At 40.8% G+C, this 27,912-nt stretch overlaps 1 protein-coding gene across 15 annotated transcripts in view; it reads right to left on the reverse strand.

Annotated features, from left to right (window-relative positions):
• Window positions 1-27,912, reverse strand: part of ENOX1 (ecto-NOX disulfide-thiol exchanger 1) — a 522,650-nt gene that overhangs the window by 378,182 nt on the left and 116,556 nt on the right. For 14 of the 15 annotated variants that reach the window (XM_054701771.1, XM_054701766.1, XM_054701762.1 and 11 more), the window contains one exon: window positions 4,368-4,455. The exons of the other annotated variant lie outside the window; for it this stretch is intronic. The gene's annotated coding sequence lies outside the window, so the exon portion shown is untranslated. The remainder of the gene's footprint in view (window positions 1-4,367; window positions 4,456-27,912) is intronic. 15 annotated transcript variants of the gene reach the window in all.

Consider the following 27,912-nt stretch of genomic DNA (forward strand, 5'->3'; position numbering starts at 1 on the left):
TTGAGTGGGGGAAAGACCCCCTAATAAATGACGTTTGAGCTACACTCCTACAATCTAAAAAGTTACAAAGAGTTATCAAGTCAGAAATCCAGGTCAGCTCCTGAGCCACTATGGCTAACCTGGCCGTTTTAAAGATACCTGGAGAGACGAAATACCTCCTTTGAGAAAGTGACACTCCTTCTTGCTCTGAGGAATGTGCACTGCATGAATTGCTACACTCGTTTTCTTGTCCTCACTCTTCAAAGCATGACTTTTAAGGCTTTATTTTTTAACATACTTTATGAGCAGTGTAAAGGCAGTGATATCCCAGAGTCCCTAAATATCATTCTCAGTGAAAACACTCAGGGTTTTCCTTATATGAATATGGATGTGGCTAGATCCCAGAGAAGGCTGGATTGCTGTTCCTGTGATGGATTTCCCTGTGGGTGTACCGCATGTGTCAGTGACACTGGCTCCAGGACCAAATTCATCCTCAGGTTTAGACTGAGACTGAGGGCTGGAGCCCATGCAGAACACATCGGGCTCCCCCACACACTTACCAAGACAAAAATATCAAAGTGTGCTGGTGGAAAGTGCGTAACATCGTCTCCTATCCTATCCCGTAGGAATGACAATCTTTGACATCCACCACACACGCATGCGCACACAAAGGCCACTCTATCTGTTGCATAGCATCCTGTTCTGACATCTACAGCAAAAAACTGAAAACAGCTCCAGTTTTAACTAAGATTACCATCATGCCATGAGTTATTTCTCACAATTGCTCTTTTCATAGGTTATTTATGAAAGTCAAAATAAAATGTCCAAATCGCCTGTCCTAACTCAAGTTCGGAAATATATATAAACTACCCAGAGAGTGCAAATTACCTTTCACGCTTTGGTAAGAGTTTTTTCCACATATACCTTCCATGTGAGAAAATGACTAAGCTGAGACACACAAAATGATTCCGCTCTAACCACTTATTTTTTTTATGTGTTAACCTAATGAACTTACAAGTACATTTCAGAAGGAGTGAGAGGCTGTTGTGTTGGGGTGGGAAGCAGGACAGAGTTAACACGTGGTATTGGCCATTCATTGATTCTGAGATGGTGCTTAGGTGTTAGAGCCAGAATATCTGAGTTGTTTCTACTTCTACCATATAACTATATGACCATGAGCAGGACATGCATTAACCCTGACTAAGCATCAATCCTATTCTCACAATTATAGAATGAGCTGTACTTTGTGAGCTATAGAACATAAATGTGAAGTCCCCAGCCTCCTCACTCACAATGCTGAGCTGTGTCATGCTTAAGGCAATAGTCTAAGTCCCCACTCTCTGCACCCCTCCAGGGAATCCTTTCTTCAGTTACTCCCTTCAGGATCCCTGTGGTGGGGACAGTGGATGTCCATTGTACAGACAGACCAAAGGCCTGCTGCCTGACATCCTTCCTTTCTTCTGTTCCTCAGCTTTTCCTCTGTTTTGCTGACTTTTGCCTTCCTGCCACCCAAAAGGTACAATAAACAGACACTGCTGACAACATTCTCTGGACAAATTGCTTCCTTTAGCATAAAAAACCTCAAGTCCCAGCAACCACTTGAAAGCCTTCTTGGGCCTTGTTCTTTCAAAAAGGGCTTCTAGGAAAGAGCCCTAGGCCTTGCTGACCAGTTCATTGCAGGGGACAGCAACCTTTATCTGTTAAGGGTCAGATCATAAATATTTAGGCTTCGAAGCTTTAGATAATGTGTTTCGGTAGCACATTTGTCCTTACTTTTTTTCCCCTACACTTTAAAAATATTAAAACACTCTCAGTCTTTGGTTCTTACAATTTTAACAGGCAGGCCACAGGCAGGGTTTGACTCAAGAACTACAGAACGACAACCCCGCTTTATGTCTCAGTGCTCAATTACACTGTGACACATTTAGTGGTTCTTGTGAGGAGTCTGTTGTTCATAAGGGGAGCTGAAGAGAGGCTAGTTAGGTTGAGGAGGGTTGAGGGGTACCTGAAACCACTGCTTCCTTGGACATGCAAACTTGATATCTAGTCTGGTCTACTCTGGCAAATTTTTTTCATTTATGGCTTTCTCTCAGGGATCCTGGCACTTCCTTGGGTCCAGAGTATTTGAGGGAATCCAAAGCCATGGGAGGGATCAGTACCTATTGGACCTCCAGAAGCGAACAAGTCTCAAGTTCTTACACTCAGGGCTCCTGAGCTGTGTGTGAAACACGCATGTGGCATGCATGCCCTGAACATTCTGTGACAGTTAGAAGGCCATTCCGCCCGCAGCCCATGGGCCTGAGGGCTGGAGTTACCCATGATACAACCCAAGCCAGTAGACTGTATCTCTGAGCCAACCAGAATACTTTATACATTTATTAGCTACTGTGTTTATTACCGAAAAAGGAAGAGGTAGAGCAGTGGAAAGGGAGAAGGGAAGGAGGAGGAAGAGAATCCACAGCAGCATATTTTGTCTGATGTCATTATTATCACAAAGTTAAGTTATCCTCATCTGGTATTAATATAAAATTCATCAAACATCCATGAACTCCAAAACAAAAGTAAGATTCCCTACCATTTATGGTTTCTAAAGGAGCAGGAATAGAGTCAGTCTTCCTTTTGATGATTTCCCCTCTTTATAGAAAATTTCTCATTGATTGCTTTTGAAGTTCACATATCTAAGTCAAGGCTTCGACAAGCGGATAGGATGCCTTGCTGCAAATTCCTAAATGATGCCCCTCAGTCCACAAATGACTTGGGAAACAGTGCCCCATTAGCTCTGTGCCCACATAGTTAGGATAACCAAAGGTGACTTTGTTGGTGGGAGGTAAAAGTGGAAAGTTGTCTCTTAATCAGACAGATCCAGCTGTGCCCAAGAACACATGTGTCGGTGAGAAATACCAAGAAGGATCTGTAAGAATGCATTTCTGTTGAGTATTGTTTTGTTCTTTTCTCCTTTGTCTCTTCCCACTGCACTTCCCACCCACCTTGCATTTTTCAGGATCCAGGCTGCACAGAAACCAAGGACCAGCTGCCATATCTTAATGACCAATGCCTCACAGAAGGTATTAGCAGGAAACTAGATGGTTCCAGCACTGGTCAGAATAGCAAACTCTGCAAAGTCCTGGTGCTTTCTAAAGACCCTGACGAGGCACATTTTGCTAAGAGAAAAGCAGCCACAACCAATAGCAAGTCAGCCCTTGGGAACCCAGCTCCCATTTATCATAATCACCTCCCTGAGCCTGAGAAGGCAAGAGAGTTATTTGGGATATTTAAGCCCACCACCTTCTGGGGTGCCAGCACCTGATATAAGCTGCTTTCCATACACCCCCTGTGCCCTGTGGCTCTCCCACAACCAGCAGCCAGACCCCGTTCTCCACAACAGGCTCTCATTCCTGCTCAACTCCTTCACCTGGAGGCTCCACCACAGGCATCGGCCCTGACTTGAGTTTTGAGTAAGTGTCTAAGGTCAAGTGAATTTAGTTCATTTTGTGCAGCTACTAATACTGGGTTGACAAGAAGTTGGTGACAATGTTTATGAGGCTGGTGATAATGATGGTGCCAAAAATATATAATCTTGTCTCTGGAGATTCTTTGCTCACTATCACTTAAGGGGGGCTGATTTTGAGAGAAATGCAGACAACTTAGAGATGTAGGAGAGAAAGTAGTTTGCAGTGTTGGCCAGCTGTGGAAGGAGCCTAATGGTCATGAAGATTTGCAGCTCAGGGAGAAAGAAGGATGTTAAAAAATTGTTCTAACTAATAAGCCAGAGCAGACTGCTAACATTTAGGAGAGATGTGGAAGCCCAGGAGGTCAACAGCAAGAAGGAAGCTTTGGGGGACCTTGTTTTGGAGTGATACAAGAGGCAGCCGCTGAGAAGCCAGGAGGCCAGTAAAGAGTTTCAGTCATCCAAAAGGGTGAGAACAGAAACTGGAGGTGGCCAGGAGAAGTGCAGAGAAGAGAAGCTCCAAAGCTGCCTGGCAGAACCCAGCGACAGATTGGAAGGGGGAGGAGAAAAGGTCACAGCGGAGTCAAGGATGGCTGGACTTCCCTGCCTGAGCCAAGGACTGACGGCTGTATTTTGGTTGCCAAGACAACAGTCTAAGGCAGCCAGAGTGGCTACAGCGTCTCTCCTCTCTCTGGGATTCTCCTGTTCTTGGTAATGCAACACAGAACTGATTGTCCTCCACTTAAAAGTACAATCGGCTAACTCTGTTAAGTGAGGTGTGTTTATCACCTGAAATGACTCAGCCCCAATTGTACCCGAATGCTGTAGGTTGCAATCATGCTTCAGAAACACATATTTTTCAACCTTCTTAATGGATACAGACATCTGCAACATCTAATCCAAACTCATTCATAGAAAAGATAAATAAAAACATTCTAACCTGTGGCATTATGCATAACTTCTTTTAAGCAGAGAAAGTTCAAGCAGAGCTCTTCCTTCCCCATAGAGAATGTACCACATATTTTGGCCTAGAAATGAAAAGATACTACCTATAAATTTGAAATGTATATTTCTTCAAAGTATTAATTTTTAAAGCAGCCAAAATTGCTAACAACCAGGGAAAGTACCAATTTATAAATTATGATCTTGGCATATAGTATACATTGTGAATTTGCATGCATATTAAATGCAAATAACCAGAAGAGCATAACATTAAGGCTTCAAATTTATATGTGCAAAAGACAGTAAATCCTAACATTAAAATTCCTCACAGAAAATATTAACTCCCCACATCCCATGTGACTGTCACAGCCAGCTGAGCAGTCACTTCAGAGCCTGAGTCACCTGCATCAGCCATGTCCGCCCCACTTACTGGGCAGAGTACACAAAACCATTTGGCATCATGAGGGACAGAAGGAAGAAACCAAAGTTGTCCGACTTTTCAAACAACTTGTTTTATTTAATAATTTGATAGAAAAAAAGTGACCACTAAAACTGTTGCCATTCAATCCCTCAGATAATCTCCACTGGAAAGATGTCAACATTAATGAAATGGGACCAAAAAAAAAAAAAAAAAGAACAGCCTACTCTGTTCTTTCACTATAGTAAAAGAAATTTGTAATGGTAAAATTTTATGTGTCAACGTGGTAGGTTAGTTAGCCAGATATTTGGTTCAAGACTAGCCTAGGGCCTCCCTGGTGGCGCAGCGGTTGAGCGCTGGGCTGCGAAGCTGCCCGCAGCCTCTGCAGCGCCGGTTCGATCCCTGGCTGCTGGGCGAGGGTCCCACATGGCGCGCAGACCTCTGCTGCCGCCCACTGCTCCCCTCAGCAGTGTACTTTGTCAGTCTGCCTGTTCTGTTCCCCGCTCTGGCTCTGGTGAATTCTCTCATCCTCCTGTGCTTCTGACTGTACCCAGTGCTTGTATAAATAAATAAATAAATCTTTAAAAAAAAAAGTTAAAAAAAAAAGACTAGCCTAGATGTTACTGCAAAGGTATTTTGCAGATGCAATTAACATTATCCATCAGTTGACTACGTAAATGAGATTACTGTGGATAATTTAAGTGGACCTCATCCAGTCATTTGGAGGCCTTCAGAGCATAAACTGAGGTTCCAGGGGGAGAAATTCCACCTCCAGACTCGAATACATAAATTCTGCCTAAGTATCAGGCTTGTAACTTGTCCTGTGGACAGACTCTAGGAGTCAACATCCACTCTGCCTGAGTTTCTAGCCTGCTGGCGTGCCCTGTGAATTTAGGATTTGTCACCTTATTTGCATGATCAGTTCCTTAAAATGAATTTCTTACTACATATGTAGTACACACACACTCACACCTACACATCCACTTGTCCACGCACATAAGCGCACATGCACATATCTACTGTCTGTGCTTCTCTGGAAAACCCTGTCTATACAATATTCAAAGGTATTTCCAGTTTGGAACTAAGGAAGTGCACAGTATTATAATCCATCCTGGTCGGTGGGTAATTGCTGGCTGATTTTGATTACAATGTAAAAATTAATGCATTCTTTGTTTAAATAGCTCCACCACTATCAAGAGCAGGATTTTCTTGAATACTTTTTCCCTAATACCTGTTTAAAGAATTTTCACAGTCTACTTTTAAGTACTGTAAGTGTGAACTGTATTTGTAAAAAAGGTGGGGCTCATAAAAATCTTTCTGGTGGTTGAATATCTGCTCGGCCCTGCTAGTTTGGGGGTGGATCACTGTGTTGAGTTTATATTGTGAGCCCTCTGTGGAAGCTAAGCCTTCGGGATGGAAATATTTCTTCATTTAAGATCGAAAAGCACAAATCATACTGTCAGCTCGAATGAAGCAAATATGCACTTCGAGTTTAGATGAAACAATTTCATGGGTCTAATGTCACCTCACCACTCCTCTGGCTCCTTTCCCCACACAGCAGCTCACAGTGCTGACTTCCAGTGTCTCCCTTCCTTCTCCCTGGGACATGGAGTGCTTATCCCCGCCAGGATCCAGTTATTGTGCATGCACAGACATCCTCAGGCCTGTGCTTCCTCTCTTCACCATGGACTCTTATCACACTCCTTTATTTACTGTCATCCCTAGGATCTCCGGGAAGAGGATGGAATAATGGAAGACAGCATATTCAAACGAGATCTATCAATTTAATACATTTCCATCTTTCGCAATCTTGCACTTCCACTGTTTTGTAACTTGTTAACTAGGAACAGAACTCACTACAAGAAGACATTGGGTCATTTGCTATATAATCTGGATTCTCTGTCTTTTTGTTGTTGTTGTTGTTGTTGTTTTTCCCTGTGGTATTTCTGTGCGGGGAGGATAAGGATGGGTGGGTAGTTTCTGATTTTTCTTCAACTGGAAGGGATGGGAGTTTTTTTTTTCTCCAAAACAGCAATCAGCCTTGACTGGAAGACATCTGTAACTTCTCTTTATTTCTGTTTTCTCTATCAATCCTGTCACCAAATCCCAAGTCGATCCCTTTTCCCTCTTCCTTCCTCAGCCTCAGTCCTTATCATAAGCCAGTCTTCTGCCTCCTCTGAGTTACTTTATAACCCACAGCAAGAATCATCTCACCCAAATATCATTTTGAGCATGTCAATTGTTGCCAAATCCTCCATGTTTCTCCTGAAAATAAATTTCAACCCCAGATCTAGAAGTCTACTGGCTGACTCACTGCTTTCTGAACCTCTCCCTTCCCAGATGTGCCCCTTGTTCCCTGCCTGCCTGTATCTGCTGGAACCCCCTGCTCTGCAGTCACAGAACCTCTATGTTTCTCTCTCCTTACCTTCTTGCACGTTATTCCTTCCCATGTGTTCCTGCTTTCCTTTGAAACCCCACTCATGACATACGTCTCTTAACATTAAAAAATGACCCCTACTCATTTTCAACTGGGAAAATTCAAGAGCTAATCAGTTTCTTTGATCCTATCTCCCAAATCACTAACTTAGCATGGTTTCCCACTATTTCTGATTTAGATCATAAGGTGTAGGTTCATATCCTGGGGTAAAAATGTAGTAACTTCCTAAACAATCACTATCTTAATTTCATCTGAAAGCACCCCTATTTTTCCAACTTTCATAAAGACGCCTCAAATGAGAAACCTCCAGAAATTTAACCTTTCCTCCTGGCAAATTTTCTTAGACAAATAAGCCTGTCTATGCCAACACTGTTAGACCTGCACATCAGAATGGACTCCCCATTGTGATTTATATACATGCTACATATAGTTTTGGAAAATTGTTTTTTAAATATTTAATAGCTATTAAATGAGTGAAATATACTCTGCCCCCTGTGGAAGAGCAAGAAGTCATTTCTAGCACTTTCTGCAAGTATTTGCAATTATAATCAGTAATGTGGGCAGAAAGATTGCAAATGTTTTGTTTTGTTTCACTGGTAAAAATGTAAATTTTTTAAAAATTAAGACTCTAAAGTTCACCTGCATTAATCTACTGCTAATGCTAGCTGGTACTATTTCCTAGGACTCTGAGTGGCTTAACATCATCAAGACATGTCACAAATTCATCCAAATTATTCAGTGCAGACCATGCATTATTCTGATCCTCTCAGAAGATGAAACAGGAAGAGGTGATGAAAGTATTTGAAGAACAAAAGGAAAAATGAAGCACAGAGACCTAAAGCTAAAAGCATAACACCCTTGAGAGGGTTTTAAGGACATATTAGAGGTCTGAAAAATGAGAACAAATCAGTAGGGCCATTAACTGGGCAGCAAATTAAGCTCCATTGTTTCCAATTTCAGCCTTGAATATGGAGGGCACCAAGTGAACTGCACACTTCCCTTCTACAGGAGAGCATTCTCTGCTTTTTTTCTCAAGTGCTTATATTCTATGTTAACTAATTTCGAAAAAAAAGTTACTCTCTATTCCCTAATTCTTCTCCTAAGACATCACTGCTAACTTCCCAAGGAGCAAGTTAAAGGATAGCAGGAAAATAATTAAATGAAGACTGAAAACATAACGCAAGCTATCGGTCCCACTAATTTCAACTTCATTTTATCCTTTTATTTAAAAATGAAGTTTGTTATCTTTAGATGCATTATTTCTTTATCTTAATGCTGGAGATGGAAACAGTCAAATACACATGGAGATAATCCATAAACAGTCTCTGAATTTCAGAAGTAAACCATATTCCACAATTGTATACATTTTATCGTCTCATCTCATAAAAGCAGCTTGCTCCAATGCATGGATAAGGTAAAGGTCCAGAACATATAATACCACTACCTCAGAGATATTTTTGAAAAATCAGTTTGTACTTATATCATTTATTCATAACACAGTTTCTACAGCTAAGTATTATTAGGTCAAGAGGTTAACTGCTTTCAACATTCTCTGTAATTATTTTGGTCTCTGTTTCACATCTGGAACTCAGTGCTTCCCTGCTGGTAGGTCTTGGCATATTGCTGTGTTATAAATTGGTTCCAGGTTTGCTATGAGGTATTGATACCCCTTGGCCTCAGGGAAGTAGGTGGGGTCTGGGGCAGCTGGAACCCCAGCTCCCGGTTATAGCGGCCACCAGCTACCCCGAAGTGTGCGGGTACAGAACTCATGGCTTTCTTAGAGGCCTGAAACATGTCCACATATACCCACTTCAACAGGCTGCTGCAGAAGAGACCAGGGCCCATATGGACAAGTGGTGGTAGCTGCTAGAGGAGACAGTCTTTTAGATGCACATGGTGCAGCTGGCAGAAGGAAATTTAGGGAGTCGGGGAAGAGGATCAGGTGGACAAAGCTACAAACAGTAGCCCTGTAAACACTCTCTCTTTTTTAAAATATATTTATTTAGGCATGCATGCAAGAACTGGAGTGGAGGCCAGAGTGGGGGTAAGAAGATTCACCTGAGACAGAGCGGGGAACAGAACAGGCACATCCACTGAAACACACTGCTGAGGGGAGCAGTGAGCGAGACAGGAGAGGTCTGCTGCGCCATGTGGATTAGCTCCCCAGCAGGAATTGAACTCATGCTGCGGTGGCTTGCTATAGCTTGATAGTACTGAGACTTTAAACCCTTGTGCCACCAGGGAGGCCCCTGTAAACACTCTTTAAAGGTTTCAGTTACCTCTTTCCATATGAGGCTAGTGAGCTCTTGTATTGTCAACCAAGCTACCTAAGGGATGAGCGCTCTAACAATAAACATGCATTTTACAAATTAGGGCCTCCATCATTATTTGATCAGGAAAAAAAAACAAATCAATGGGAAGCAGAGTATTGCATTTGTCTAGCAAAAAAAAAAAAAGTGTTGAACTAGAAATATTTATTTGTACATTTCCTGTCCCTACAATATCCCCAAAAGAATGACATCAGTTTAATACATTATCAGTTTCTATGTGTGCCATAAGGAGGCAAAATTGAGAACAGACGTACATAACATGTTTATGTTATTACTTCTTGGCTTTTCATTTTAAGGACCTCCTTATAAGAAAGATGAATATGATTTTCTTTTTATTAATGTACACATATAATGTGCCATGTCTCCATCCTCTCCAAATTCTACCAGAACTTTGGTTAAATATCTAATTTTATATCATTATAGTTGTGGAGACATTATTGTAGTTGAATCATGTAATATGCTATGATTATATTTTGTTTTTACACCACTTCTTTGTCTTCCCTGGAGTTAATCAACGATGCATTTAATTTGGGCGGGTTTCATACTTATCATGAGGTTATCCCTCAATTCTCCCCGAGATTTAAAAATCTACTCTCAGCATAAACATTAGTTGCTTTATCAACTCCATCATCTTCAGGAAGTCTCATTTTAATGAAACTTTGGAAAAACTAAAGCATGTATTTATCTTTAACCTGAAAGCTCTCAGTTTTATTTATCCTTTATATTACATTAGTATAGGAATTATTATTTTTTATTTTTATTTTACTACCACTAGGAGGGCCCAATATTCAGGAGGAACCGAAAACAGAAGAAATAGCAATTTGGGGGTTTAGGAAAAACTGAATTTAAAAATTGCATGCTCTTATAAACTATCTACCTCTACCTCACCTGTATATCTCATCCTAACAATGCATAATGCATTGTGGGAAATAAAAGGATATCCTTATTTCAGAACAGCCTTTAAACAATTATTAAAAATGTTAACCATTGAAGAGGTCCTTGAATTGATCCTCAACTAAAAGAAAGTCTTTCAAGGGAAAAACTAGGCAAAAGAATGGATTGGATACAGACAAACTCAATGGAGGAAAAAAGTACTAAAACTCAATTTTGAAAGATAAACATTACAGTCTTTCCTTTCTAGAGTTTGTATAATGTGTATTAGATATAAAGTGATCAATTGGGGAATAAGATTTATTTTAAGCAGACGGAGGCTGCTGGCATAAGACAAACAAAAGCTCTTCTGCTGACAATACAGCTGCTTCAGTCTTTAGTTTCTGCTTTTCACCATAGTAGATCATTAAAATGTTGAAATGATTTTTTTTTAAATACCAGTTCAGCTCACTGTAAACTTGTGAAAAGAGATAACAAAACGTATTTTTCAGTGATGTTCAGGTTTTGAAGTTATCCTCCTATAGAGATTGGAAACACCATCATTATTAAGACCCCAGGTAAAACAACTTTGTTGCTGTGCACCTGCAACTCTCTAGTCCTAATACTCTGTACCCCAGGAAATAATTGCCTTCACAGCACAGATTTTGATCATACAGTTTTAAGGATGTAACTACTGCCTTGGGCAGAACTAACTCTAATTGGGGGACTATAGACATAAAAGAAAGGATTCCAAGGAGAATACTGTGCATGTTTTTTAAAAAGGGAGAGAGAATGATACAATGAAGACACATAGAGCAGAAGGAAGGTATTAAGAGAACAAGGTCCAAAGCTGTCTTCCCCTCTCTGCACAGGGGGTTGGTGAGAGTTAAGTGGAAGAAATCTGAATGCAGAGGCTCTTTAAAGTCATATGGTGGGGAATAAACTCAAAAGTACTATCAGTCTATATCTTTGTGGACAGAGATATTTAAAGTTTTCTGAATAGGAAGTAATATCATCAAAATGGTATTTCAAAAATGTAATCTGCCCTAGTTCTATAGGGCAGAAAGTCAAGTCACAGAAAAGAGTCAGACCATAAATGATGCAGAGAACTAAGGTCATGTGAACTGGTGTGAACTGCATGGCAGTAGAATGAGAGAACTTACTTCAGGGATCAATGAAATTGAGTAATCTACATTCACAGTACCATATATATAGTCAGTCAAGTTAAAGGAATGGGGTTGAATTAGCACTGGTAAAAAGATTTACACTTAAGTTGTTTACTGAATCTGTGGCACCCTCTGGTTTTTAATTCACGAACTATTTACTGAGTATCTACTATGTACAAGGCATACAGTCTTTTCTCATCATCTGCTTCATTATCTTATAAGCACAATGTAAAAAATTCTGGTTAATTGATTTCACAGACTGATTGATGTCCTTCTGTAAGAACAACACATTGATTTTTTTATGGACAGCAATACTAATTCTCCCATTATTCCCCTCTCTCTTCTGTGCACACAGTCCAATCGACTTTAGGACCAACTCAATACAAAGAGCAGAAGAAAGGCATTAAGAGAACAAGGTCCATTAGGCCCAATATTGCCTCAATTACTTAATTCCATTATTCCTGTTCATATTACTTCTTTAATCAATATCTCCTTTCAGTTATTCATGTTTACCCTTTTCAAAATCACAAGTAATAGGATTATGGTCTTTTGAGTTCAGTGGAACAGACTTTCATAACTATATCTCTGAATTTGTGATTGTCTCCAGATCCGCCACTGAGAAGTCTTAAATTGAATCAAGTTTCTTAGAGTCCATCTCATCTTATAAAGATGCAGAGCATATTAATGCAGCATAGGTTCTTTTACCTCTTTTGTCATTTGTTACTCACTGTCAAGACCAGTCACCATGACTTAATGGCTTTCAATGTTTCATCTTCCCATATCTAAGCCTTAGGGCAGTTTAATGGTTTTCAAACTAGACCTCCTTTCCATTACATATCCCTGCATTTGTTACACTTGACTACTTTTGTTTAATGTAATCCTTTTACCTTCACTGATAATTATTCTGCCCAACAAAAGTTTCATCTGGACTTTACATTAACCACTGCTTCCTTCATATGACAATTAATCCCTCAGTTCCACCTCTGGTACACCCTTACAAATTATAGGAACACTGTTTCACTTCATTCTTTAAGCAAGTATCAATGCAATGTCTACCAGATGCAAGAAGTTGCACTTTCAGCGTAAACAGGATACACAAGAAGGATGTAGTCCTTCCTTTTGACATGTGGTAGTCTCACTGGAGTGTTACCAGAATAACTGATTATATCAAGAGTCATGTGACAACTGTGATATGAAGAGTTCATCAAAAACTCTCCTGGAGTTCAAAAGGGGAAAAATCACTCATGAGTTGAGACAATTTTATAAAGGATATGAATTTAAGTGATGTATAGATGGATAGGAGGATTTTGAAAACAGAAACTAAGAAGGGAAAGGAACAAAACATGGGAGTAGCAAACCATGCCCATCTAGATTGAGCAAATAATCTACCAAGCAAATAAAAGAGAAAAACGGCTGAGCTCTTTGAGTGCCACAGCAGGAAGGAAGGCCTGACTCCCCTTGAGAAGCAGGGAGACCGAAGCTAGGCTCAGAAAGGGAGTTTAAGAAGCAATGAGCACTTTAACACAATGTGCATGTACTTTATGAAGACAACATCATAGGCATGAGCTAGTACAGAAAGCTCAGCAATATGTATGGGGACCTTTAAAATTTGATTCCTGCTTACCTAGAGATAGAGCCTCACCTGGCCCAATATCCTCCTTCCACTTCATGCTCCACAACACCTAAACTATACAAACTGCTCCCTCCTACCTACCCACTAAGCTATCTTTCATCTCCCTTGGAATGTTCTCCTTTCACAACATTGGTCCAACAGGCAACATTCTTCTCCTTCCAGTGTTATTCAAAGTAAATCTTCTCTATAAAGCATTTCTTAACTCACCAAACCAACTTAGTTCCTTTTTTTCCCCTAAGGTATATTGAATATATAGTTTCATCACTGCAACAATTTTTGCACAATCATCTCCCACCTAGATTATAATGTCCTTGACATTATCCTCAGAGCTATTTTTGGCACATATCGAAAAGAAGGAAGGGAGGGAGGGAGGAAGGAAGGAAGGAGAGGAAAAGATAAAGTTTAGAAAAGGAAAGGAAAAATATGAAAGAATTATGGAAACTTGACAAAGCTTATTACATGTCGGGGATGGCAAGAACAGAGGAGAATGCCAAGCTTCTGTATTCTCGGTCAGAAGTCCAGTGCTCTTCTTCATTATTTTATTGTGTCATCTAAAAGCCACTGAACATAAATTCATGAATTTGAAAGAAACAAAGGAACTATGAGGAGATAGAGACCAAATAAGAACCTAGAGAGAGAAAACACTAAGATTCGTATTTTAACTTACTCATTCACAAACATTTTCTTTGAAAGTTTGAAATCTTGATTCAAAGCATAATTTCCTTAAATTTCTTCCTATATATCATAATTACCCTCTGAAATCAGAAGTCTAAGTAAACTCACCATGTTAATTACTAAGCAAAATAATCACTTCCCCCTTTTCAAAATCAGAGCTTAACAACAAATGCATTGTTAATTCCATGAAAGTCATTACCTGAATTTTCAGAAAACTAAGATTATTGAAGTTAGAGCTACAAAATGAAAGCAGGGAAAAGACTAAACAACAATAAATTTAGATTTCAGTTTTCAGGGAACCTGAACTTTTATTTCTTGTCTATTTTCTCTTTAATAGTAGGGAAGTATTAGGTACACATAAAATAACCTAGTTATTAAAGTAGGATTTATTAGAGTGTTATAATTATAATTGTGCATACAGCTTAGGGTACCTAGCAAGATGTTTAAGAACATTTTGACCAGCTGAGTGCAATGCTCACAGAACTCTCCACTGAACTGTCACGGGCTAGCCCCCACTCCTCATCTCTCTGATTTGGTCATTGTGTGACTGAACCAAATTGCTTTAATTTTATATACATTCCAGCAAACCAAACAAGGAGATTCACATGGTACGTTATAGAGGGCTTATACCTGTGAGACAAGGTCCTGAAGAAAATGGAAAGAAAGCTGTCGGCAGTGTCACAGCAGCATGAAGTGACACCCGCTTGGCAAATGTGCTGGTCACACGGTGCACAGCACTTACGTATTGATAATTTGATTTACCAAATTTCTTAGGCCCAACATTGGTGTGAAAACTGCTAAAAGATATTTTCATTTTCCACTGCCTGTCTCCATCTTATAAATCTAGCGCTATCAAGGCCAATGCGAACCCTTGGCCGTGGGATGCCTGCAGCCCCACACCAGGGACATGAAAGCTTCATTGGGGCTGAGAAACCCCTGGCTAAGTTATTCCAACCTACTTACTGTGGAGATTCGGGGAAGTGGGGCCTAAGCCACACAGTGAAACTCTAGACCTTGATGTGCCTACATGCAGCGCTAACCCAGGGAAGAACTGAATCTGTTACAGGGCAGGGAGGGGGTACCCCAGACACCACAAACCTGCCTGCTCTAAATAGGTTCTGCCATCCGCCGCATCAACACAAAACATATGAGACTTTAATGAAAAGGGACTTCAATAAAATTAGTAAACAATACAGGAAAGGCAAAGAATATAGTTTCTAAATCAAGCACCCAAAGTTACCTGTCCCCTTGAGGGTAAAAGTCCCCCAAAACATGATGGGCCCAGACCAAGGCTCGAAAGTTTGCCACAAGTCTAAAGCATCTTACAGTAAGGACCCACAGAAAAGGGTCAGAAACAACAAGACAAGTCTGGGAAGAAAAGAGCAAAATCAAAATCAAGACAAAAATCACCATTGTCACATCTCCGCAGGTCTCTCACCCACATCTGTGTCACCCAGTCCACGACCAAAAGGCAAACACAGTTTCTTCACGTATCTCTCGGTTCCATGTGCCTCCTCCAGGTCTCCTTCTGGCTCTCCATCCTGCTTCCTTCCTTCCTCAGTCTCCTCTGCAGCTTCATCTCTCTCTGCTCAGCTCTGCCCTCCTTTTGGATGGGGTAGAAAACCTGGAACCTCCCCCTTTCCTGAGGACCACCCTCTTACAAATCCACAAGGCCCCAGAAGATGAACACTCAGAGCCCAGGAGAAGAGCCACCTCTGGCCTTTGACTGCTCTTAGGAGGAGGCTTCCTTTTGGTCTAAAAAGGTAATTCTTTACTGAGTATGACAGTAGACATGGCTAGAAAACTCTACCCACAAAGAAAACAAAGGTTTCCTTAAAAAAATGATTCTTTTAAATGCCACTTGCAAATAGAAGCCATAAATTTTATCAACACTCAAATCTTAACACTCAAAGAGAACTTCTAATGATTTTGAACTAAGGAAGCATAGAGAAAAGAAAAGACACAACTAGAGCAGATCTGTTTCGGGATAGCATTTATAGATTAGAGCGAGTGTACAGAATGTTAAATTTAATAAGTGCAAAGTGATGCAGCTGGAAAGAAAGAAGAGCTTAGCTAAGTATGATTTAAGTGGTATTGAATTAGCTGGAAATATATCTTGATGGTCTGATAGAGGCGGCATGTAAATTGGCAGTTCAGCCTGCAATGCCAACAGAGAAGACACACCCGGATCACAAAAAAAGACTATTCTTTTATAAAAACTCTACCTATAATTACTTTTAAAGGAAAATTCACCAAAATTCACCAATATCTGCCCACCTCTGGTCACAGACAGTACTTTGCTTTTTTAAATTAAAAGGTGACCATGGCTATTATGGGCTTTGCCATTCAGTTAATCAACCATATTAAGCAATAGGCATTGTGCCAGTTTCTGTAGGGTCTACCAAAAGGAATTAAGCCCTTTTTCTACAGGTAGGGCTATGGTTAAATTCAACATCCAAAAAGATGTTGAGGGCCTCTCTCATGGCGCAAGGGGTTGGGATGCAACCTATGAAGCTGTCCGCAGCCACTGCAGCACAAATTCAATGCCCAGCCAGGGAGCTACCCACATGGTGTAGCAGACCTCTCATGACTTGCCCGCTGCTCCCCTCAGCAGTGTATTTCAGTCAGTCTGCCTGTTCTGTTCCCCACTCTGTCTCTGGTGAATCCTCTCACCCTTCACACATCTGGCCTGTACCCCAGTTCTTCTATGCATAAATAAATAAATCTTTAAAATAAATAAACAAAAAGATGTTGAAATCCCAATCTCTGATACATGTAACTATGGCCTAATTTAGAAGTGGAGTATCATATCAATAGATGCCAAGAAGACAGCTGACAAGATTCAGCTCCCATGTGTGATAAAAACTCTCAATAATAAAGAGATAGAATGGGGCCTCCCTGGTGGTGCAGCAGGTTGAGTGCAGCACTGTGAAGCTGTCCACAGCCTCTGCAGCATGGGTTCAATTCTCAGCCACCCAAGGAGATTCCCATATGGCGCAGCAGACCTCTCCGGTCGCGCCTGCTACTCCCCTCAGCAGTGCTTTCGGTCCGTCTGCTTGTTCTCCTATCTACTCTGTCTCTGGTGAATCCTCTCACCCTCCCGCTCCTCTGGCCTGTACTGCAGCTATTGAATAAATGAAAGAAAAAAAAATCTTTAAAAAATAGGGTCAAAATAAGGGGGGGGGGGATTTTGTAATTGTATAGGGAATATAACCAAAATGAAAATGCATACGTTGTGCAAAAATGAAAAATGATGTAAGAATTATATAAAATAAAATAATAAAAAAGTCAACAGCCAGTAACATTTAAAAAACAATAATAATAATAAATTGTTCCTGGCAGGGTCAGAGGAAGCTCTGTCATAAAAAATAAATAAATAAATAAATAAATAAATAAATAAATAAATAAATAAATAAATAAAGGGATAGAAGGAACACACCTCAGCATGATAAAGGGTATACATTAGAAGAAAGGCATGGAACAGATTTTCTCTCACAATTCTCAGAGGTTAGCAACCCCTGACACCTTGAATTCAGACCCCTCACTTCCAGAATCATGAGTGTTTGTTGTATAAGCCACCTAGGTTGTTACTGCCACTACTCCGTTACAGCAACTAGAGGAAACTAATACAGACTGGGTCACAAAAGTAGCAAAGTCAGTGGCCAAATTGCCATAGTTAACAGAGCTCCTTGTGTGGGTCTCTCTACAGAATTTGGCTCAGTTAATGGAGTCACGTTCATTCCTGGAACACAGGTCGCCACCGTCTATGTCAGTTCCATAAGGGCCATCAAAGAAAAAGATGGTTTTATCCTATATAGAGTCTGACCCAATGGGGAACTGTTTTAATCCTCTAAAAAAGATGATTAGAAAGAAACAGAGGCAATAAAGGTTAATAGAAAATTAATCTTGGTGACCTATTTGGGCAAATCAAAGTTGTGGGACTTGCATTTATTGAAAAAGAAAATGCAAAGAATATTTACACTGGTAACTTCAGATAAGGGGACAGAGATAAGACTTTAATTAGAAGACTCTTCAGTATTCACATATTTACATAAATGTGAAGAAGATCAAAGCCTCTGATAAGGTAATAAAGATGAAGAATTGTAGTAATTCTTTGTTAACTCTGCAGATGCTGGGAAGAGATTTCAAGAGTTGTCCTGCTTCCTTACTGGTTGTTTGTAGGTACTTTGTAGATGTGCCCCAAAGGCCTGCTTGTTTGCTGAGATCATCTGTGACAGGACCTCTGTACCCCAGGCAGAAGTAAGTGAAATACCTCCAGGAAAATGATGTCCATGCAACTGCTAAGCTGAATCAGTTTGACACAGGGACAACTCATCTGCCCTTAAACCTTCTTGTCTTGGACTATATATACATCCTTTACCTGAACATGGTGAGGACTCTCTCCTCCCCATGTTATAAATATATCAAGCTGGGTGTAAAAGGACCAGTAAAATAAGGGCCACCTGTTAAAAGAAACTTCAAACAGCAACTTCAGAGAGTTGTTTAAACAGATATAAGCAGATGCAAGTTTTCATTTGCAAAGTTCAAGTTGAACATTGTCTCTTCTTATTTTCTTTCTTATTTGCCCTTGGGAAGGTCTCTGCATGGTGCTAACCTGGTAAACGACCAATAAATGTGAAGGTCTCATCTTAAACACAGCCCTTGAAGTGTCCATTTTCAAAGAATAATTCTGTTTGAAAAATAGTTCTTGTTGCTAAAGGAGCAACACCAGAGCCTGGCGAGGACCAGGGCCTCCCAAATCGAAGGAAACCTAAATAAATAAAGCTGTATGTTAATTAAGGGCAGTACAACCTAAAAGATCATTCAGAAGTCGTTTGGGGAGTTGACCAGCACCAGCTGTACTATTTTTAAGTGTGGGAAAGACTTCCTGCCAATTTCCAAGCTGAAAAAAAGGTTCGAGACTCCTACGTTTTCTCTCAGAAAATCTGTTTTTTTTTTTGTTGTTGTTGTTTTTGCAAACTACAAAAGGCATCTATTTTCTTTTCTTTTTTTTAAAAGACTTATTTATTTATGCATAGAAGAACTGGGGTGTAGTCCAGAGGTGTGGGTGCAGATTGACCAGAGACAGAGTGGGGAGCAGAACAGGTGGATCTCCATAAACACACTGCTGAGGGGAGTAGCAGGTTAGACCGGTGGGGCAGGGGGAGAGCAGGGAGTGTCTGCTGCGTCATGTGTGGGTTAGCTCTCTGGCGAGGATCGAACTCAGGCCGCAGTGGTGATAGCATGATAGTGCTGAGACTTAATGCTTGTGCCACCAGGGAGGCCCCACATCTAGATAGTTTTATTAAAAAAAAAAAAATCCCAGCTTTCCTTTGTAGAAAGTGTTTGAAGGCCATGGACCCACAACCTCAGCATCGCCAAGGAACCCGAAATGCTGAATCTGAGGACCCACTGGAGACCTACAGACACAGAATCTGCATTTTACCAAGATCCTCAGGTTATTCCTCTGCATATTAAAGCCCGAGAAGCATGGTTTGAAGTGCCTAATGTATTCACAAAGAGAATCTGCCATTACTAGGATCACAAAAAATAAGGTTGTCTGAAACTTTAAGACCATCATCTGGCAACCTGGAGTTCACAGAATCACAATTCCTTATAATTGTATGAATCTTGGAACCTCCTTAATTCCCCAGATTTCAACTTTTCAGAAGATGTAGACTAATGGTGAACTGATATCTAAAAGCATAGCTGATTCCAGAAGAAGTGTGTTTTATTCTCCAAAGACCAGCATTCTGGGCCATCCATTCATTCCACACGCAGCTATGAATACCTAGTGAGGTGCTCAGCAATGAGCAACACTGTGCAAAGAGGCCACAGTCTAGTGGAAGGAGACTGGAACCATGGCTCAGACAGGGAAAGGTCTGCACTTCACATGTGACCCAGACCTGGAATATGGGCCAACCTTCCTGAGCTGAAAAGAAGAAAGAATTCCCAAGAAGGAGCGTACCTATAGCTACAGCAAGGTTGGTGTTGGCTTAAGGCAAATACCCAGACCAACAATGAACATAGTTTAGAAAAAAACACAAAACATTCAATTTTTAGATTATGATTTTGTAGTTTTGTTTTCAGCTTTGTTGTATATCTGCATGCATGAGCTACAAACATGGCAGCCCCTAGGAACATTTTTTTTTTTTTTTTTTGCCTTTCAACTCCCCTAACTATAGACAAGGAGGAATAACAAGTATCAAAGGCAAGAAGCACTGATTCAGAAGTCTGCTGAACACTGCAAGGGGGCAGGGAGAACAGAACTGTGCCTCTACATTTGCTATTTGATCACACAGTGTCAGTAAAACTGCAACCAGCAATACAGGGACCATAAAGAGAATCGCATTAAAGTTAATACAAAAGTCAGGAAAGTGTCTTCGGCAAGGGACACTGGCTATTTGGCAGGTGCACCGCTGGGAGCAATTGAAGGCTCTCTGTGTGACCAGCACGCACCCCCTCTCAGTGCCTCTCTCTTCTTCCTGCATTTAAACAGTTCTGATCCTGTCTCCTTCCCCCTCTTATTCTTGTGATTGCTCTGACTCATTTTCCTTCTCCCTTACTACCACCAAGTGCCCTCCCCTCTCAAGTAACTCTATCTTTTCTCTTTCAATGTGCTGCTTTCTCACACATGCTTTTTGTGAGAAGGAGATAAGGGGAAGAAGCAAGGGCAACAGAACATCTTTCTACCTTTTTCTCCTAGATCTCTTTTCCCTTTTCCCCACTTGTATCTCCATGCTTCTGTTTCCTCTTCAATGTTTTCTCTCCCTCCCTATAGTTGAATCTCTGTTGTCAGTATCTAGCCAGTCCTCCCAAACACAGAGCTTAGCAATGATAGGAAAATTGCTGGGTTCCTCCACTGTTCCATCGTAATACTTGGAATTCTCAGATTTTCCTAACTTGCTGCCAGTTCAACAATTAAACAGAAAGAGAAATTCTAGTAAGCTAGAATTTCCCTTGCATTTTTTAAATGTAGAACAATCCTGGAATTTTCAGCTGTTGTACTGAAAGGGTAAGATGTAAAATAGACTAAGCAGCAAGGTTTTATTGTATGCCCTGTTTTCCCTCAGTATATTTCCTGCAACCCACCATGAGTCTAACCCTTCCTTTGGCTTATCCTTCTTTGTGCAGATCTCCAAAACCCCCCTGCAACGACTGAAATGTGCCTCATTACTAGTCCAAGGCAGATGAATGACACAGGCAGAAGTTAACACAGTGCTTCCTGACAAAGACACAATGCATCACAAAAAAGGCTCATTTCATGCCCCATCAGGAAGTCTTACAAGCTACAGCTTAATAAATATATTAAGAATATTGTAATGGAGAAAATGTCTGGTGCCACCTCCCACATGAAATGCACTTATGGAGAACTCTACAGAGTAGGTTGCGATATGGCAATCTCACACACACCCTTTCAATTTCAAGAAAGCAATTTGGTTTTCTTGAGGTATTTGACTCTTTTATTAAACCCCTATGAATGATCATCAAAACTTTATAGACAAATCTGCTTTCTTTACCCTTTTTTTCGGTCTCTAGATGTAGCATAGATCCCTGACATATGGTATATGGTCCCAAAACATTGGATGAACAAATGAGTTAAATCAAACAATCACTTGAGCGATCAATATAAGCCTCAGACACAACAGAATTAAGCAGCTTGAGGGAAATACTACCAGACACTAAGGAACTGGGTAATTTTCCTGTAGGTTTTTAGTACTCCCACCTAATTATAAGATCACTAGAGAGTTATATAGAGACAACTTGCCTCTTGAGCTAGAAAGGGAAAAGATACGCCTTTGGGTGGCCACAATAAGCAGTCAAATGTTACAACTAGCATTGTAATAAAGCATGAAAACATGGAAAAACTCTTTCAAAAGCAGACAAAATGCTCAAAAAAGTACAGTCGACTAGGATCCATCAATTCTTTCATCTAGTCCCATGATGTCATGTGTGTGCCCTATTCTGATGGGTAGGCCCATCACATTATTCCTTCAGTAGTTTCTGAGTCATAGTAGGGAGTGAGGGTCTGACTGTCTGATTGTAACTCACCAAGATTACCTAGGCAAACCAAGAAAGCTCCAGAATAGACTCATTCTACAGATCAAGAATGGGTTGTAATTTGATCTTGCCTAAGGAGAAGAGACATGGTGAGTAGAGCTATATCTGAATAGAAGCTTAACAGTCTCCCATGATTTCCAAAATAGAACTCAAGATCAAGTAGTCAAGTAGTCATAAAAAAACAAGATCTACAGAATAAAAATAGACGGTTGAAAGGGAACTCCCAACCACCACTTCACTTATCCCTGAAAGATATAATCCAGCCAATCCACGTCTCAGTCCCTAGATCCAGCAAGCCTTCCATCACACAGATCTTCCCGACAGAGGGGGCTGGGGACAGGCCTCCATAAGAGATCACCACATATTTTCATAGTTTACAAGGATAAAACAATTACTGCTTCAGCCGTTCATGAATACAGCCTCTTTAACATTTTAATGAGAACATTAAACTCAGCTTCACTTGGTTTGGCCTCCCTGGAAAGTCTGTTGGCCTTAGAGAAAGTTTCCTTTAAAAGCATTAAGGAAATCACAGGGCTCCCTGTGCCCCACAGGGCATGACTGGGCCACAAACACTGGCTGCATTATTTCTCTTCTGAACTAGCCTATATATATTGATAAGACTGCAGTTTGCTAAATGAGAGATGGCATCTGAAGGAATAGCTTCCTCTCTGCAGTATTTGTGTGCTTCTGTGTGCTCACTCATTTTATATCTGACTTGTCTCCTAATTTGCTTTTTATGTAATACACAGCTCTGAATACAATGTGTGACTCAATAAATGTTAAATCATACTTTTCTGCTTTTTTCCTCTAATCATTTTCTACTGCCTCTCTTCTCTTTTGCAGTGTGACTGATTCCCACCAAGGCTACAAACTGCCATTCGCCAGGAGACCCATTAAATTCAACAGACAACCAAGAGAGCTTCAGAAGCCAAAGGTGAACAAGAAATAATTCTCAGACTCGGTGACTTAACATGAATGTCTGCCTCTTCCTCAGAACAAACCTGGAACAGCATGAATGAAAGCATTTGTCACCTTGAAAACCACACAGGAGAAAGGAGTAAAGATAAAGAAAATTTAAATTCAGGTCATTCATGCATTCAAATCTTCAAATATTTTCTGGGCACCTACTATGCACCAAGAATTACTGGGGGGACAGCCAGAAATAAGACAGACAAGACCTCCCCTCCCACAGAGGGAGAGACAATTAATAATCAAAAAAGAAAATATGAGAGGGTAATAATAAGTCCTCTGAAGAGCATACAAGAGGGTGATGTCATGAGAGGTTAGTCAAATAGGGTGAACAGGAAATCCCGACAGAGTAAAAGGCTATTAAAAATCCTCACAGTCATGAGAAGACATGGGAAAATCATAAGTGCATATAACTAAGTGAAAGAAGCTAATTTCAAAAGGCAACAAACCCTACGATTCTAATTATATGGCATTCTGGATAACTGCAGACAGTAAAAAGATCACTGGTTGCCAGGGGCTGGCGGGGAGGTAGGGATGAATAGGCACAGCACAGTGAAACTATTCTGTATGATGTTATAATGGTGAATACATGCCATTATACATTGATCCGAACCTACTGGATATACAACAAGGAGAATGGAGCCTAAAGTAAACTGAGGACCTAGGTGGTGGTGTGAGACTGTACCTTCAACAATTGTAACAAATGCCCAATCCTGATGGGGGATGCTGGCAGCAGAGGCTGTGCTGGAGGGGAAATATGAGAACTCCCTGAACTTTGTTCTATTTTTCTATAAACCTAAAGTTATTCTAAAAAATAAAGTATTAGAAAAAATCCTTAATGCAGAAGGACCCTGGTGTGTTGAAGATCTGAAAGTAGTCCAGTTTCGCTAGAGTGGACAAGACAAGCACAGAGGAGGAGAATAACATCAGGATAAGCCGGGGGGGTCATGATCAGATTTGAATTTCATTCTAGAAGCACCAGGAGCCACTGAAAATGGATTATAGAGAGGTGATCAATAGAGGCTGACAACGGTGTTCAGCTCTCGGGGAGCAGCACAAGTGGGTGGAGCTGAGACACATTTGGAAAGAAGAGCTGGCAGGAGAGATGGATAGATTAGATGGAGGGAATGAGAGGAAAGAGAAATCAAAGGTGATTTCCTAAGAATAAGAGATTCCCTTTACTGAACTGGGGAGGATTCCTTGGAGAACCACAGATGGAGACCACACAGGTGAGCATGTCCACTGGCAGACCTGTGAGGCAGTGGGAGTGTCCAGGTCCACAGAGGAGCTCCAGTTTGGCTGGCATGATCTCTGTCTTTCTGTAAACAGTAAACGTATGTGTGGTGACACATACATTCGCACTCACACATACCCGCCCTCGTGTGCATGCGCGGATGTATGCAGATATAGATAATGGTTAGCAGATGGTTTCTGCAATTCAAAGCAAATTTGAAATCATTTCAACAATCTTTCAAGGGACAAAAGAGTTGTTTTTGCCATTCACTTGCAAGGAAACTGAAGGCAAATGAGGTGAAGCGTGTTGGCAAAGGTCACACAGCAAGTTATCAGCAGAGCTGAAGTTGGGAGCCAGCTTTCCTTGTGGGAGATGACATCATGCATCACGCAGCTCCGTACGTCATCCGGAAGGGGCAGGCGTCCTGCAAGCCCTGCTCTCAGCATGAGAACACCCGCTCCGGGTGAGGGAGGCTGGGGCACTGCTGCCACCTTTCCTTTGTTGCCTCCTTTAGCTCATCCTGTTTGGATGCTATTTAAATAATCTACAAAACATGGCTGATGAAACTGAAAGATCAAGAACCAAACGCAAACCTCACAGAGAGCACATCAAATATTAATTCATTGTGACATAGATTTTTAAATGAACATTTTAATTGTGAACATTAGGGTCTTTCATGCACCAGCTCTTCAGAAGCCCTCCTAAGCGTCACACAGAGGGAGCTGTCTCATAACTGGAAGGTACACATGTGCCCGTGACGTGCTGGCACACAGCACCCCTTTACACACCACATTTGGCATTCCCGGCCTGTTCGTTAGGTTTTTCAAAGGACACCAAAAGCACCGAACAAATTTAGGAAAAGGAGAAAACAGAAACACTACAACCAAAAGTTGACGGGTTTGTTCTTTGTAAGATGATTTAGAGGAATAAAACTCAACTGAAATAATTAAGCTCGTATTTAGAGAAGATAAACTTGAGGATGGAGGGAGCAGGACTGGGAGGCTCCAAAAGCTGTTTCATTGGTATACTACCTATAAAGTTTTAAAAATAGCTTTTTATTTTTCATCTGCCAGGCCCTCCCTCGGAAGCCATGAGGACTCCCACCTCACAACATTTTGAAGTCTGAAAGGGAAACAGTGAGGGGGTGTCTGCCTCTGTGTTTATCCCTGTGAGTCATGCATTCTCTGTTCTCACTGAATGTGGGCTGTTTGTTTTCTTGTTGGTTTGCAGATTTCCTCGCTACTGCTTTTCTCTACTAATGTTTTTCTAAAGGACCCCTGCAAGGTAAGCATAGCCCCATAAATGGACAATATGGTCACAGCTAGTGGTACCTGCAGTAAATGGACTGAAAACACCCACAAAAGGAGGCTCAGGAGAACCTGAGGGACAGGCTTGGTTAGCTGCCCTGTCCTCCATCATGAAGATATAGAAAATCACTTTTCAGAACTGAGGTTTTCTGCCACGTGTGTTAAGAAGGGAACCACTCCCTTCCACCACTGATTTTCTTACCAAACATTTTCAGAGAGGTCCATAAGTGATATGCTCTCAGCACACACACAAGGAGAGTGAAAACCGACCCCTTTGTTAGGTAAACACATGGATGGCTCACTCTCTGAAATTGCCCTGGGCTCACCCCATGGTTCCATTCACATCAACACCCATTACCCAGGGTCTGATCTCCCTGTCCATTCTGCCCTGTAGGACCCTTTTCACTGCTCAGATGTATCATTTTCCTAACTCTATTTTCTCCTATCATTCTATTTTTCTTTTTTTATAGTGTCATGATTGAGATTTGCAAAGAGAATTCAGGAAAGATAGATGGCAAGAGTAAAGGCAAACTGGTGATAATTCATAAGGGACTTGATTCAAAAAGTCTGCTCCTATGAAGATCTCCTGCAAAGTCAGTGATCGAGATGGACTGACAGTGGGAGGCATAGAGAGTAGGCGAGCATGCAGCAGGAGTGATGGAAGGAAGCAGTGGATTAGAGACCAGGCAGGCATTCTCTGATGGCACCATGAGACAGCACAGAGGTGATGTGCAGGCAGGATGCCAGGGGTGTCAGCCCTGGAGACGGCATGGACTGAGTAGGCCAAAGGAAGGCAGTGTTGCCTGAATCTCATCTCCCTTTACAATGAGAATGGCCTCTTATGTCTCTTCAAAAGCCCTATTCTTCTCACCTGACAACCTAGAAACCCTGACCTGCCATTCATCAGGTGATGATTCTATAAAGACCTTCACACAGTACATACAATAACTTTCTTTGCAAATTTTAATTCACATCTAGTGTGTCATTAAATTCTCATAACACTACTGCATAAATAAATTCAGGGTCAAAGAGATGTATAACCTTGCCTAAAGCCACAACAGTGTAAGAACTTACACTCACACCCAGACATTCTGACTTGGGAGCCTATGCTTTCTAGAACAGCTGTTGGCATATTTATTGTTCTGTAACTCTATGTGCTATAAACTTTACTCGTCTAGACTTCACTAATTCAGAATCAGTGAGGCAATGAAACATCATCTTTTAACAACTCATTTACTTGTAAATCTGGGAGGTGCTATGTAAATGTGCCTTCAGTATCAGATGGCATGTGGGATGGGGAAGGTGTCCCCCTGAAGGTGGAGAAAAAGAAAGTTTTCCTTTGTGGAGTCAGGGCCAACATCAGCAACTTAGCACAAATAAATAATTTTTAAAAAAATGGGTTTGCTGACTACAACAGATTTAATTCTTTTCATGGCTATTTTTAAATTTTAAAAAATTCTCCAAATATAAGGGATATGGTTTTGGTGTAACAGTACTGAGTCTATAAGCTAAAATAAAAAATAACCACCCTAATATGGTTTTTTCAAATATTTATCAAATTATCCTGTACTTTATTTTTTTAATTCATTCACATATAAAAATTGGTTTCCAAATATTTGCTGAGTAGATGGATGTTTAAATACTTGAATGTGTGTGTGTCCAGCCAGCTACACTCCATGTTGGTGGAGGAGTGAAATGCTACATTCTTAAGGTACAATGGATGGGTCCTGGGCTTTGGAATCACATACAGATTCAAATCCTGCTGTTTGCAAACTCTGACCTCTTGGGCAAATTACCTCACCTCTTGATTCTAAGTTTCCTAATCAGCAAAACAGGGGTAATATTGAGTAATGTGCAAAGTGAGTGTGCGAATTCAGTGAGGTCATGGACTAGACACATCGCCAAGGTTGCAAAAGCTGCTGTAGCATATTTATTCCCCCTTTTTATCCCACATTAATCTTACACACCAACCTTTATAGTGGTGCTGTGGTATGCAAAATTCTGTCATAAAGCTAACAGGTAAACAGCAATTTTATATACAGTGACTCAGTTTCCCCTCCATGAACATCAAACTCATCTATTCATAGTCTAGAGATAAGTTGTCAGGCACAGCACCTATGCCACAAATTTCTAGGACTTCTGAATAAACAATAACCACTTTGCTAAAAGAGCAGGTTGAACGAACCTCAACCTCTTCACCAAGGTGAAATTAAGACTCAGGACTGGAATAAAAAGTCATAACTATTTGGAGGCTTTCAAGACAATAGTTCTGCACACGGCAAATATTCGCAGATTTCTACACTGTGAGCATTTCTTTCATCTTTCCCGTGGTCAATAATTCCATCTCCTAGAAGGTATGAGATTTTGGAAATTAACAAAACAATTCCCTTGTCAAAAAGTTGACCAGGAATCATTCCCAGCTCTGGCTCATCTGTGGCCTCCT

The sequence above is a fragment of the Talpa occidentalis genome, unplaced genomic scaffold (assembly GCF_014898055.3).
Source record: "Talpa occidentalis isolate TD23 unplaced genomic scaffold, MPIMG_talOcc4v2.1 talOcc4.5, whole genome shotgun sequence".
Taxonomy (NCBI): domain Eukaryota; kingdom Metazoa; phylum Chordata; class Mammalia; order Eulipotyphla; family Talpidae; genus Talpa; species Talpa occidentalis.